Below are 12,348 nucleotides of genomic sequence, written 5' to 3' on the forward strand. Positions count from 1 at the left end.
AAAAAGCTTCTGCAAAGCAAAAGAAACAATTAACAGTGAAAAGACAATGTGCAGAATGTGAGAAAACATTTTCAAACTATGTATCTTACAGGGGACTAATATCCAGAATTTACAAGGAACTCAAATAACAACAAAAACAAAATGAAAACAAATACCCATTAAAAGACAGGCCAAGAACATAAATAGATGTTTTGCAAAAGAAGACATATAAATGGCTAACAAGCATGTGAAAAAAATGTTCAACATCCCTAATCATCAGAGAAATACAAATTAAAATCACAGTGAGATATCATCTTATACCAGTTAGAATAGTTACCAATAGAAATGTTACAAATGATGCCTCCTTTAATTTCTTCTATCCTTTATAGGAATATTGAAAACACTAAATGATAAAATATATACAAAGCACAGAGCACAATATTAAATTGCCTAAGAACAAAAAAGGAAAAAAGAATAGTTATGTTGGCAAGGATGTGAAGAAAAAGGAACTCTTATACATTATTGATGGAAATGTAAATTGGTACAACTTCTACATAAAGCAGTAGGCAGATTTTTTTCAAAGATTAAAAATAGTACTACCATTTGGTCCGGAAATCCCACTACTGGTATCTATGTAAAGAAAAAAAATTATTATATCAAAAAACTCTCTAAACTTGTATGTTTATTGCAGCAGTACTCACAATAGGAAGACATGGAACCAACCCTCATGTCCACTACCAGATGATTCAACAAAGAAAATGTTGTGTGTGTGTGTGTGTGTATATATATATATATATATATATATATGGAATATTTTTATTCCATATAAATATACAATGGAATAGTATTCACACATAAAAAATAAAATCATGTGTTTGCAGCAACATGGATGGAATTGGAAGCCATTATCTTGAGTGAAACCAGTCAGACACAGAAAGACATATGTAGCATGTTCTCATTTATAAATGTCAATTAAAGATGTACACATGAATATGAAGTCGGAATGACAGACAAAGGAGGCTCACAGGAGTGAGGCAATGGGAAGAAGTAGATGATGGTAAATTACTTAATGGGTACAATATTTTATTCAACTGATGAATACACCAAAATCCCTGACTTTACCACTATCCCATCAATCCATGTGACAAAATTACACTTGCACCCCATAAATGTATAGCAATAAAAAAGTGCATAAAAATAAAATTGCACAGGTACTACGATCATAGCTATGCAAATACATGTAAAGATTAGAAGAAAAATTGGCAACATGTGTCAATACATGTGACAATAGTATCTTTATATAGACATTATTAAAATGAGTGATTTTATATCTTGTCCTGCTAGTCAGTATTTTTATTTTGAGTATTCATTGTACTTTTATGGACAAATGCACAGTAAATGTTATTCAGCTTTAAATTCCCCTTGGAAAATTGCAGGAAAATATACATATATTATCATATTAAATAAATTAAATATTATATATTTATACATTTGTATATGTTAAATATAAATTAGAACATTATATATGATATATAAATATATAATACATATATAAATTGTATGTATAGTTAGTCAATTTGACATACGCCTAAGACTTGGGGTTCCAATATAAGGTCTGTGTTTGAAGCTGGCTTCTCACTTCAAGCACTCTGAGACTTTAGATAAATTATTTTACCCTTGAATCTTAGTTTCCTTATGTGAAAATTCATGTTATAACAATGCCTACTTTAATTCCTCCTATCCTTCATAGGAATATTGAAAAAACTAAATGGCATAATATATATAAAGCACAGAGCAAAATATTAAGTTGCCTAAGAACAAAACCAAAACAAAATTTGCCAGTGAAGTGGTCAATAACTCAAAGATGATAATAGGTAATCATGCTTCCAACATGATGAAAAACATATTAAATTGCCTGAATGAAAGTTTTTTTTTGTTTTTATTTTGTTTTTTGAGACAGATTCTCACTCTGTCGCCCAGGTTGGAGTGCAGTGGCATGATCTCGACTCACTGGAACCTCCACCTCCTGGGTTCAAGGGATCCTTCTGCCTCAGCCTCCCGAGTTGCTGGAACTACAGGCACACGCCACTCTGCCCGGCTAATTTTTGTATTTTTAGTAGAGTCAGGGTTTCACCATGTTGGCCAGGCTGGTCTCGAACTCCTGACCTCAGGTGATCCACTGGCCTCAGTCTCCCAAGGTGCTGGGATTACAGGTGTAAGCCACAACACCTGGCCCAAAGTTTTTAACCAGTAGAAAAACAAATATATAACTCCTTACATTTTAGACCTAATCTAAACTGAATAAATAAAAGAGCAAATGTTATTATTAGAAAATATAACTATCCATCTGGGTAAAAAATGAATATTGGAATAATGATAATAATAATAATTGAAAGTAATTCAAAATTCACCACTCTAGGTCACGTCCTCTACCATGAAACTATAGCCATGTGATCGACTACGAAATGTAGTTCAAGAAAACATGTAACAATTCTTTTTCATAAACTTCTAATTTAGTGGGTACTGTTGAGAAAAACTCTGGTTTGGAGATGTCAAGTAGGATTTAATAGAAAATCGAAGTTCTTTGAATTTTGTGTTTCATGTTGTAACTCCATATCTAGTCATTTAGACATTTATGTTTTATAAAGAGTCTTTTGATCTGATTATGCCTACATGGCTGAATTCTCTTATAAAACACGGAAGGTGGTTCGCAACTCTTCTCTTAGTATGCAAAGGGGAACTCAGTGGAGTTGGACGGGGGATGCATAGGACAGTGGGGCAGGTGAACTGGACAGAAATCCAGGAATCCAGAGAGAAAAATCTATCTCAATTTGCAGTTTAAATTGACCTTTCAAGTAAGAATTGCCTTTAAGGAAATGCTTTCGTGTCAAAATGGTTTAAAACAACTATTTTAAACCAATGGTCCCCATCCTGTGCACTGGGGACACCTAGGGACAGGAATTTATTTCTAGAATTTTTTCTTCTTTCTTTCTTTTTTTTTTTTTTTTTTTTTTGAGGTGGAGTCTCGCTCTGCCCAAGCTGGAGTGCAGTGGCGCGATCTCAGCTTACTGCAAACTCAGCCTCTTGGGTTCAAGGGATTCTTCTGCCTCAGCCTCCTGGGTCGCTGGGACTACAGGCCTGCACCACCACCCCCAGCTAATTTTTGTAGTTTGCCATGTTGGGCAGGCTGGTCTCCAACAGCTGACGTCAAATGATGCACTTGCCTCGGCCTCTCAAAGTGCTGGGATTACAGGCATGAGCTACCACGCCCTGCCTCTAGGGGTTTTTAAACTATGTGCACACTAAGGATTGCCTGAAGACTAAAGTAAAAGTCACATGGTCTACATATGTGTAATATATTTATTTTTCAAATATTTACATGTGATATTATGTTTAATAAAACATTCATTTATGTAAATTTGGGTCAATGAATATTTTCCGAATTCACAGATGAAAAAGCATAGCTATTAGCAAGTGAGGGTTGGTAAACCTTGAACTGTTTTTTTTTTTGGGTGAGAGGAGAAGATACAGATTTTATATACATGGATATATATTGAAAAATTTGAAGATAGTAGGTCAATTATTTTTACAGAGCCATAAAATGTGTTGACTTTTAGTTGTCTTTGATTATCCAAATATACTTTCCAGTGCTTTATCACTTTAGCTTTTAGGAATAACCAATATTTTACCGCTGAATTACAATTACAAAATACAGTTGATAAAGTAATCATTTCCTTGAAAGGGGAAAAAGTGTACTGTTGAGAAAAACTCTGGTTTTGGAATGTCAACTAGGATTTAATAGAGAAATCTATGTTCTTTAAATTTTCTGTTCAATGTTGTAATTCCATATCTAACCATTTAAACATTTATGTCTACGTATTGAGAGCCTATTATTTCAAAATAAGTATTTTATAGTAAGTTGGTATCTGAAGATAGTATTAGTTTCAATAGGCTTTTTTGAAAATGTATTGTTATCTTTGTGATGAGAGGAGGGCAATGACGTGGTGTGTGTCTGTGTTATGTAGTTGGGAGAAGTGAATATTATTTAGTTTGCCAGGTTTTAAATTACTAGCTGAGGTTAATATATATTTCTACTCATGTTTCTCTCTCCTAACATATGCACAAAATCATACATATATTCACATACCCACTCCCACCAACTTTAGTACCTCTTAATGTGCCCCAAGGTCACAGATGAATCAAACACTGAAAAGGAATCTTTTAGAAATTACTGATGAAAGCACACCAAACTAGTTAGAAAACTAAGAATATTAAAAGTTTAAAGTGGATGAAAGTGGAATAAAGGAAGACCTTTTGATCTGGTTTGGGCCTATAATCAAAGATATGAGAAATGTACATCAAGACAGGGACCAAAGGAAAAGTTAATCTTTTTATCCAGAAGGCTCACTTTTACTCTCTTGCCTTCATTTCTGGCTTTCTTGAATAGTCAGTGCTCTTATTATGTATCCTTAATGCAGTATCCCTTCACCTGGGGCAAATCATAATCTGGGCTGTAACCTTCAAGGGAATGCCCCATGTTTAAGTCTATGAAAGCTTTTCTGGTTTTGCAAATTTACTTACAAAACTACTGCAGGAAGCATCAAATATAAAACAAATGGCTAAAACAGTCTGTTAGTCTTGAGTTCATCCTGAATGTTTATCTTTTATGATCTAACTTTTTACCAAATATAGCCAGGGGATACTTCTTTGGCATCTTACAGTATAAAGTCATGAAGCCAAAGAGATGATCAAGCCAGTTTCTCTCTAGTGTGTAATTTAAAGTTTTAAAAGATAGTGGAAGACTGAAGCAACATACTATTTATCTTTCAGTCTAGTAGACACTATGAAACAGAAAGTCCAGCCTTCTTTAGAGTGAATGTTATAAACCTTCATAGATTTCTACCTCTTTCAAATTAAACGTATAAATGATACTTGTTTATTTTTTCAAGTTTTAAAATTTCATCCTGAATATTATTTGGGCACGTTTTCATTATAAAGTGAACTTCAAACAAAATAATTAATTTCAGTTCACATTTCTAAAAAAATGGGTATAATGAATTCCTATTTTGTGATTTGACAAGAAGTTCTTTCAAAAGAACTTTAATGGCATTAGAAAATAAAATAATGAGATTTTAAAATAAATGAAAAATTATTCCAAATTGATATATACTAATTGATCGTACTGCAACACAGTGTAAAACACTTTTTCCCCTTATAGGAAACAATTATTTTATGAACTATATTTTGTAATCATAATTCAGCAGTAAAATATTTTTTATTCCTGAAAGTTAAAGTAATAAAACACCAGAAAGTATATTTGGATAATCAATAGCATCTAGAGGTAAACACATTTTATGGTTCTATAAAAAAAATTGACTTACTATCCTCAAATTTTTCAAATCATTATGTTTTCTACATACACTCTGCACTTTAAGAAACATTTTTAAAGTAATTATTACATATCTCTTTTCATAAAAAGTTATTTCTCCATAGGTAAAAGATTATTTTTAATTGCTCCTTTCTTTTAAATGTGAAAATACGGTAATTTAAAAATCAAAAGTTGATAAATATAATATATATTGTTTTTTTAAGAAAATCATTCATTTCTTAGAGTAGTACAAAGCACAAAGAAGCCTTTAATTTTTAAGGATATTAAACAAGCTAGAACAAAAGAAAGTTAGTTATTGACCAGATAATAAAATATTTGAATAAAGAATACTGTATTAAGAGAGATAAGTTTTTAGGCAAATCAAACTTTCTCTGGAACTAAAAGTCATTTTTTCAGGATTCATGTATGGAATGATGGTGTGAGGAGATTCCCAGAGAAACAACAATAAATGTTAAAAATTATTTTAAATAACCATTACAACTTTCTGGGAGTCTGTTCCAAGATGGCCGAATAGGAAAAGCTCTGGTCTGCAGCTCCCAATGTGATCGACGCAGAAGATGGGTGATTTCTGCATTTCCAACTGAGGTACCTGGTTCATCTCATTGGGACTGGTTGGAAAGTGTGTGTAGCCCATGGAAGGTGAGTTGAAGCAGGACGGGGCATCGCCTCAACCGGGAAATGCAAGGGGTTGGGGGATTTCCCTTTCCTAGCCAAGGGAAGCTGTGATAGACTGTACCGGGAAAATCGGGACACTGCCACCTAAACACTGTGCTTTTCCAATGTTCTTAGCAAACGGCACACCAGGAGACTATATCCCACGCCTTGCTCAGTGAGTACCACACCCATGGAGCCTTGCTCACTGCTAGTCCGAGATCTAACTGCAAGGAGGCAAGCCTGGCTGGGGGAGGGGCACCCACCATTGCTGAGGCTTGAGTAGGTAAACAAAGCGACCAGGAAGCTCCAACTGGGTGGAGCCCACCACAGCTCAACTAGACCCGACTGCCTTTGTAGACTCCACCTCTTCGGGCAGGGAATAGCCTAACAAAAGGCAGCAGAAACTTCTGCAGACTTAAATGTCCCTGTCAGACAGCTCTAAAGAGAGCAGTGGTTCTCCCAGCATGGTGTTTGAGCTCTGAGAACAGAGAGATTGCCTCCTCAAGTGGGTCCTTGACGCCCCCTGTAGCCTAACTTGGAGACACCTCCCAGTAGGGGCTGACTGACACCTCATACAGCCAGGTGCGCCTTGAGATGAAGCTTCCAGAGGAAGGATCAGGCAGCAATATTTGCTGTTCTGCAGCCTCCGCTGGTGATACCCAGGCAAACAGGGTCTGGAGTGGACCTCCAGCAAACTCCAACAGACCTGCAGCTGAGGGACCTGACTGTTAAAAGGAAAACTAACAAACAGAAAGGAATAGCATCAACATCAACAAAAAGGACATCCAGAACAAAACCCCATCTCTAGGTGACCATCATCAAAGACCAAAGGTAGATAAAACCACAAAGATGGGGAGAAACCAGAGCAGAAAAGCTGAAAATTCTTTTTTTTTTTGAGATGGAGTCTTGCTCTGTCACCCAGGCTGGAGTGCAGTGGTGAGATCTCTGCTCACTGCAAACTCCACCTCCCAGGTTCACACCATTTTCCTGCCTCAGCCTCCCAAGTAGCTGGGGCTACAGGCACCCACCACCACACCCAGCTAATTTTTTTGTATTTTTAGTAGAGACAAGGTTTCACCGTGTTAGCCACAATGGTCTGGAGCTCCTGACCTCGTGATCCTCCTGCCTCGGCCTCCCAAAGTGCTGGGATTACAGGCATGAGCCATGGCACCTGGATGAAGAGCTGAAAATTCTAAAAACCAGAGCGCCTCTTCTCCTCCAAAGGATCGCAACTCCTTGCCAGCAGCAGAGCAAAGCTGGACGGATAATGACTTTGACGAGTTGACAGAAGTAGGCTCCAGAAAGTCAGTAATAACAAACTTCTCTGAGCTAAAGGGGGATGTTCAAATCCATCGCAAGGAAGCTAAAACCTTGAAAAAAGATTAGACGAATGGCTAAGTAGAATAAATAGTGTAGAGAATACCTTAAATGACTTGATGGAGCAGAAAACCATGGCACAAGAACTAGGTGATGCATACACAAGCTTCAGTAGTTGATTCAATCAAGTGGAAGAAAGGGTATCAGTGATTGAAGATCAAATGAATGAAATGAAGCAAGAAGTTTAAAGAAAAAAAAGTAAAAAGAAATGAACAAAGCCTCCAACAAATATGGGACTATGTGAAAAGACCAAATCTACATTTGACTGGTGAACCTGAGAGTCATGGGGAGAATGGAATGAAGCTGGAAAACACTCTTCAGGATATTATCCAGGAGAATTTCCCCAGCCTCACAAGGCAGGCCAACATTCAAATTCAGGAAATACAGAGAACACCACAAAGATACTCCTTAAGAAGAGCAATGCCAAGACACATAATTGTCAGATTCACCAAGGTTGAAATGAAGGAAAAAATGCTAAGGGCAGCCAGAGAGAAAGGTCGGGTTACCCACAAAGGGAAGCCCATCAGACTAACAGCGGTTCTCTCAGCAGAAACCCTACCAGCCAGAAGAGAGTGAGGGCCAATATTCAACATTCTTAAAGAAAAGAATTTTCAATCCAGAATTTCATATCCAGCCAAACTAAGCTTCATGAGTGAAGGAGAAATAAAATCCTTTACAGACAAGCAAACGCTGAGAGATTTTGTCACCACCAGGCCTGCCCTACAAGAGCTCCTGAAAGAAGCACTAAACACGGAAAGGAGCAAACAAATTCAAAAGCTAGCAAAAGGTAAGAAATAACTAAGGTCAGAGCAGAACTGAAGGAGACAGAGACCAAAAAAACCTTTTAACAAATCTATGAATCCAGGAGCTGATTTTTCTGATCAACAACATTGATTGACCACTAGCAAGACTAATAAAGAAGAAAAGAAAGAAGAATCAAATAGACGCAATAAAAAATGATACAGGGGATATCATCACCAACCCCACAGAAATACAAACTACCATCAAAGAATACTATAAACACCTCTATGCAAACAAACTAGAAAATCTAGAAAAAAAAATGGATAAATTCCCAGACACATACACCCTCCCAAGACTAAACCAGGAAGAAGTTGAATCACTGAATAGACCAATAATAGGCTCTGAAATTGAGGCAATAATTAATAGCCTACCAACCAAAAAAACTCCAGGACAAGGCGGATTCACAGCTGAATTCTACAGAGGTACAAACAGGAGCTGGTACCATTCCTTCTGAAAATATTCCAATCAATAGAAAAAGAGGGAATCCTGCCTAATTGATTTCATGAGGCCAGCATCATCCTGATACCAAAGCCTGGCAGAGACACAACAAAAAGAGAGAATTTTAGACCCATATCCCTGATGAACAATGATGCAAAAATTCTCAATAAAATACTGGCAAACGGAATCCAGCAGCACATCAAAAAGCGTATCCACCAAGATCAAGTTGACTTCATCCCTGGGATGCAAGGCTGGTTCAACATATGCAAATCCATAAATGTAATCCATCACATAAACAGAACCAAAGACAAAAACCACATGATTATCTCAATAGATGCAGAAAAGGCCTTTGACAAAATTAAACAGCCCTTCATGCTAAATACTCTCAACAAACTATGTATTGATGGAACGTTTCTCAAAATAATAAGAGCTATTTATGACAAAGCCACAGCCAGTATCATACTGAATGGGCAAAAACTGGAAACATTCCTTTTGAAAACTGGCACAAGACAGGGATGCCCTCTCTCACCACTCCTATTCAACATAATGTTGGAAATTCTGGCCAGGGCAATCAGGCAAGATAAATCAATAAAAGGTATTCAATTATGAGAAGAGGAATTCAAATTGTCCCTGTTTGCAGATGACGATTGTATATTTAGAAAACTCCATCATATCAGCCCCAAATTTCTTTAAGCTGATATGCAACTTCAGCAATCTCAGGATACAAAATCAATGTGGAAAAATCATAAGCATTCTTATACACCAATAAGAAACATAGAGCCAATTCATGAGTGAACTCCCATTCACAATTTCTACAAAGAGAATAAAATACCTAGGAATCCAGCTTACCAGGGATATGAAGGACCTCTTCAAGGAGAACTACAAACCACTGCTCAACGAAATAAAAGAAGACACAAACAAATAGAAGAGCATTCAGTGCTCACGGATAGGGAGAATTAATATTGTGAAAATGGCCATACTGCCCAAGGTAATTTATAAATTCAATGCCATCCCTATCAAGGTATCAATGACTTTCTTCACAGAATTGGAAAAAACTACTTTAAAGTTCATATGGAACCAAAAAAGGGCCCGCATTGCCAAAGCAATCCTAAGCCAAAAGAATAAAGCTGGAGGCATCACAGTACCTGACTTCAAACTATACTACAAGGCTACAGTAACCAAAACAGCATGGTACTGGTACCAAAACAGAGATATAGACCAATGGAACAGAACACAGGCCTCAGAAATAACACCACACATCTACAACCATCTGATCCTTGACAAAGCTGACAAAAACAAGAAATGGGGAAAGGATTCCCTATTTAATGAATAGTGCTGGGAAAACTGACTAGCCATATGTAGAAAGCTGAAACTGGATCCCTTCCTTATACCTCATACAAAAATTAATTCAAGATGGATTAAACACTTAAATGTTAGACCTAAAACCATACAAATCCTACAAGAAAACCTAGGCAATACTATTCAGGACATAGGCATGGACAAAGTCTTCATTACTAAAACACCAAAAGCAACGGCAACAAAAGCCAAAATAGACAAATGGGATCTAACTAAACTCAAGGGCTTCTGCACAGCAAAAGAAACTACAATCAGAGCGAACAGGCAACCTATGGAATGGGAGAAAATTTTTGCAATCTACCCATCTGATAAAGGGCTAATATTCAGAATCTACAAAGAACTTAAACAAATTTACAAGAAAAAATCAAACAACCCCATCAAAAATTGTGCAAAGGATATGAACAGACACTTCTCAAAAGAAGAAATTTATGCAGCTAACAGATACATGAAAAAATGCTCTTCATCACTGATCATCAGAGAAATTTAAATCAAAACCACAATGAGATACAATCTCACACCAGTTAGAATGGTGATCATTAAAAAGTCAGGAAACAACAGGTGCTGGAGAAGATGTGGAGAAACAGGAATGCTTTTACACTGTTGGTGGGAGTGTAAGTTAGTTCAACCATTGTGGAAGACAATGTAGCGATTCCTCAAGGATCTAGAACTAGAAATACCATTTGACCCAGCAATCCCATTACTGGGTATATAACCAAAGTATTATAAATCATGATACTAAAAGACACATGCACACGTATGTTTAGTGTGGCACTATTCACAATAGCAAAGAGTTGGAACCAACCCAAATTTCCATCAGTGATAGACTGGATTAAGAAAATGTGGCACATATACATCATGGAATACTATGCAGTCATAAAAAAGGATGAGTTCATGTCCTTTGTAGCAACATGGATGAAGCTGGAAACCATCATTCTGAGCAAAGTATCACAAGGACAGAAAATCAAACACTACATGTTCTCACTTATAGGTAGGAATTGAACAATGAGAACACTTGGACACAGGGTGGGGAACATCACACACTGGGGCCTGTCGTGGGGTGGGGGGAGGGGGGAGGGATAGCATTAGGAGATATACCTAATGTAAACAATGAGTTAGTGGGTGCAGCAAACCAACATGACACATATATACATATGTAACAAACTTGCACATTGTGCACATGTACCCTAGAACTTAAAGTATAATAAAATAAAAAAATGGAAATTACCTTAATGATATGCGAAAATGAAGACATATTTGTGAAAGAGAATCTACTAAATCTCAGTGGTAACAGCAGGGAGAGTCCCTGGCATGAGTCTTATTTATCCCATCCTCGACTTATTTATCCCATCCTCGACTCAGCATGATGGAAATTCCCCTGTGAAGGGCAGGTACAGCCCATATGATAGGAATCCCTCTTCCTAAAGTGCAAGAAAGAGAAGTCATCTGCATTTTTTATGCCTCCTCCACAGCTCTGTATAAGAAAGGCTAAAGTCCAGGAAAGTGTGATCAGACTATCAGGGGCTTTCTCCTCTACCCAGCACCCATTCATGGTATGGAGGCCTTACCCCAGGGATTGCAGGCCAAGAACACTGGGGATCAGATTATCCTCACCTCAACTCACTCACAGGGATAAGCATCCACACTGGAAGAGAAAAGCCAAGAAATCCAGAGGCTACTGCCCCTTTCCAGTGTCCTGGAAATAAAGTGAGTGTGTCATTCTGAGGATAAGCAGGCCACTGTTATAGACACGAGTCCAGAGAACATGGCCAGACATGTTGCCAAGGGAAAGAGGACATTAAAATGCAGATATCTGTAACTATATCTATGGAAACTAGCTTTATTTGGGAAAAATGTATGAAGAAGTTAAACCATAAGAGTACTTCCCAAAAGAGTAGAGACTTTGGTGGGTTGTGAGCAATTAGGAGGAGGCCAGGGGCCCTGTGACAGCCACCATCAAAGCCTGACAGTTTACCAGTGTTAAAAGAAAACCTTAGCCAAGTTCAACTGAACACAGAATAATTGAGCAAAGAATGATTCATAAATTGGGCAGCCTCCTGAACAAGAGTTGGCTCAGAGACACTAGCACAACAATTTGTTGGAAGATTTATAGACAGAAAAAGGAAAGTGACTACAGAGAATGGAAGCGAAGTACAGAAATGGCTAGATTGGTTATAACTAAGCATTTGTCTTATCTAAACAGTATTTGAAGAGGTGGCCACTGTATTAGTCCATTCTCACACTGCTAATAAAGACGTAGCCAAGATTGGGTAATTTGTGAAGAAAATAGGTTTAATTGACTCACAGTATAATATTGCTGGGCGACCTCAGGAAGCTTACAATCTTGGCAGAAGGGA

Source organism: Gorilla gorilla, chromosome 3 (genome assembly GCF_029281585.2).
Source record: "Gorilla gorilla gorilla isolate KB3781 chromosome 3, NHGRI_mGorGor1-v2.1_pri, whole genome shotgun sequence".
Lineage (NCBI taxonomy): Eukaryota > Metazoa > Chordata > Mammalia > Primates > Hominidae > Gorilla > Gorilla gorilla.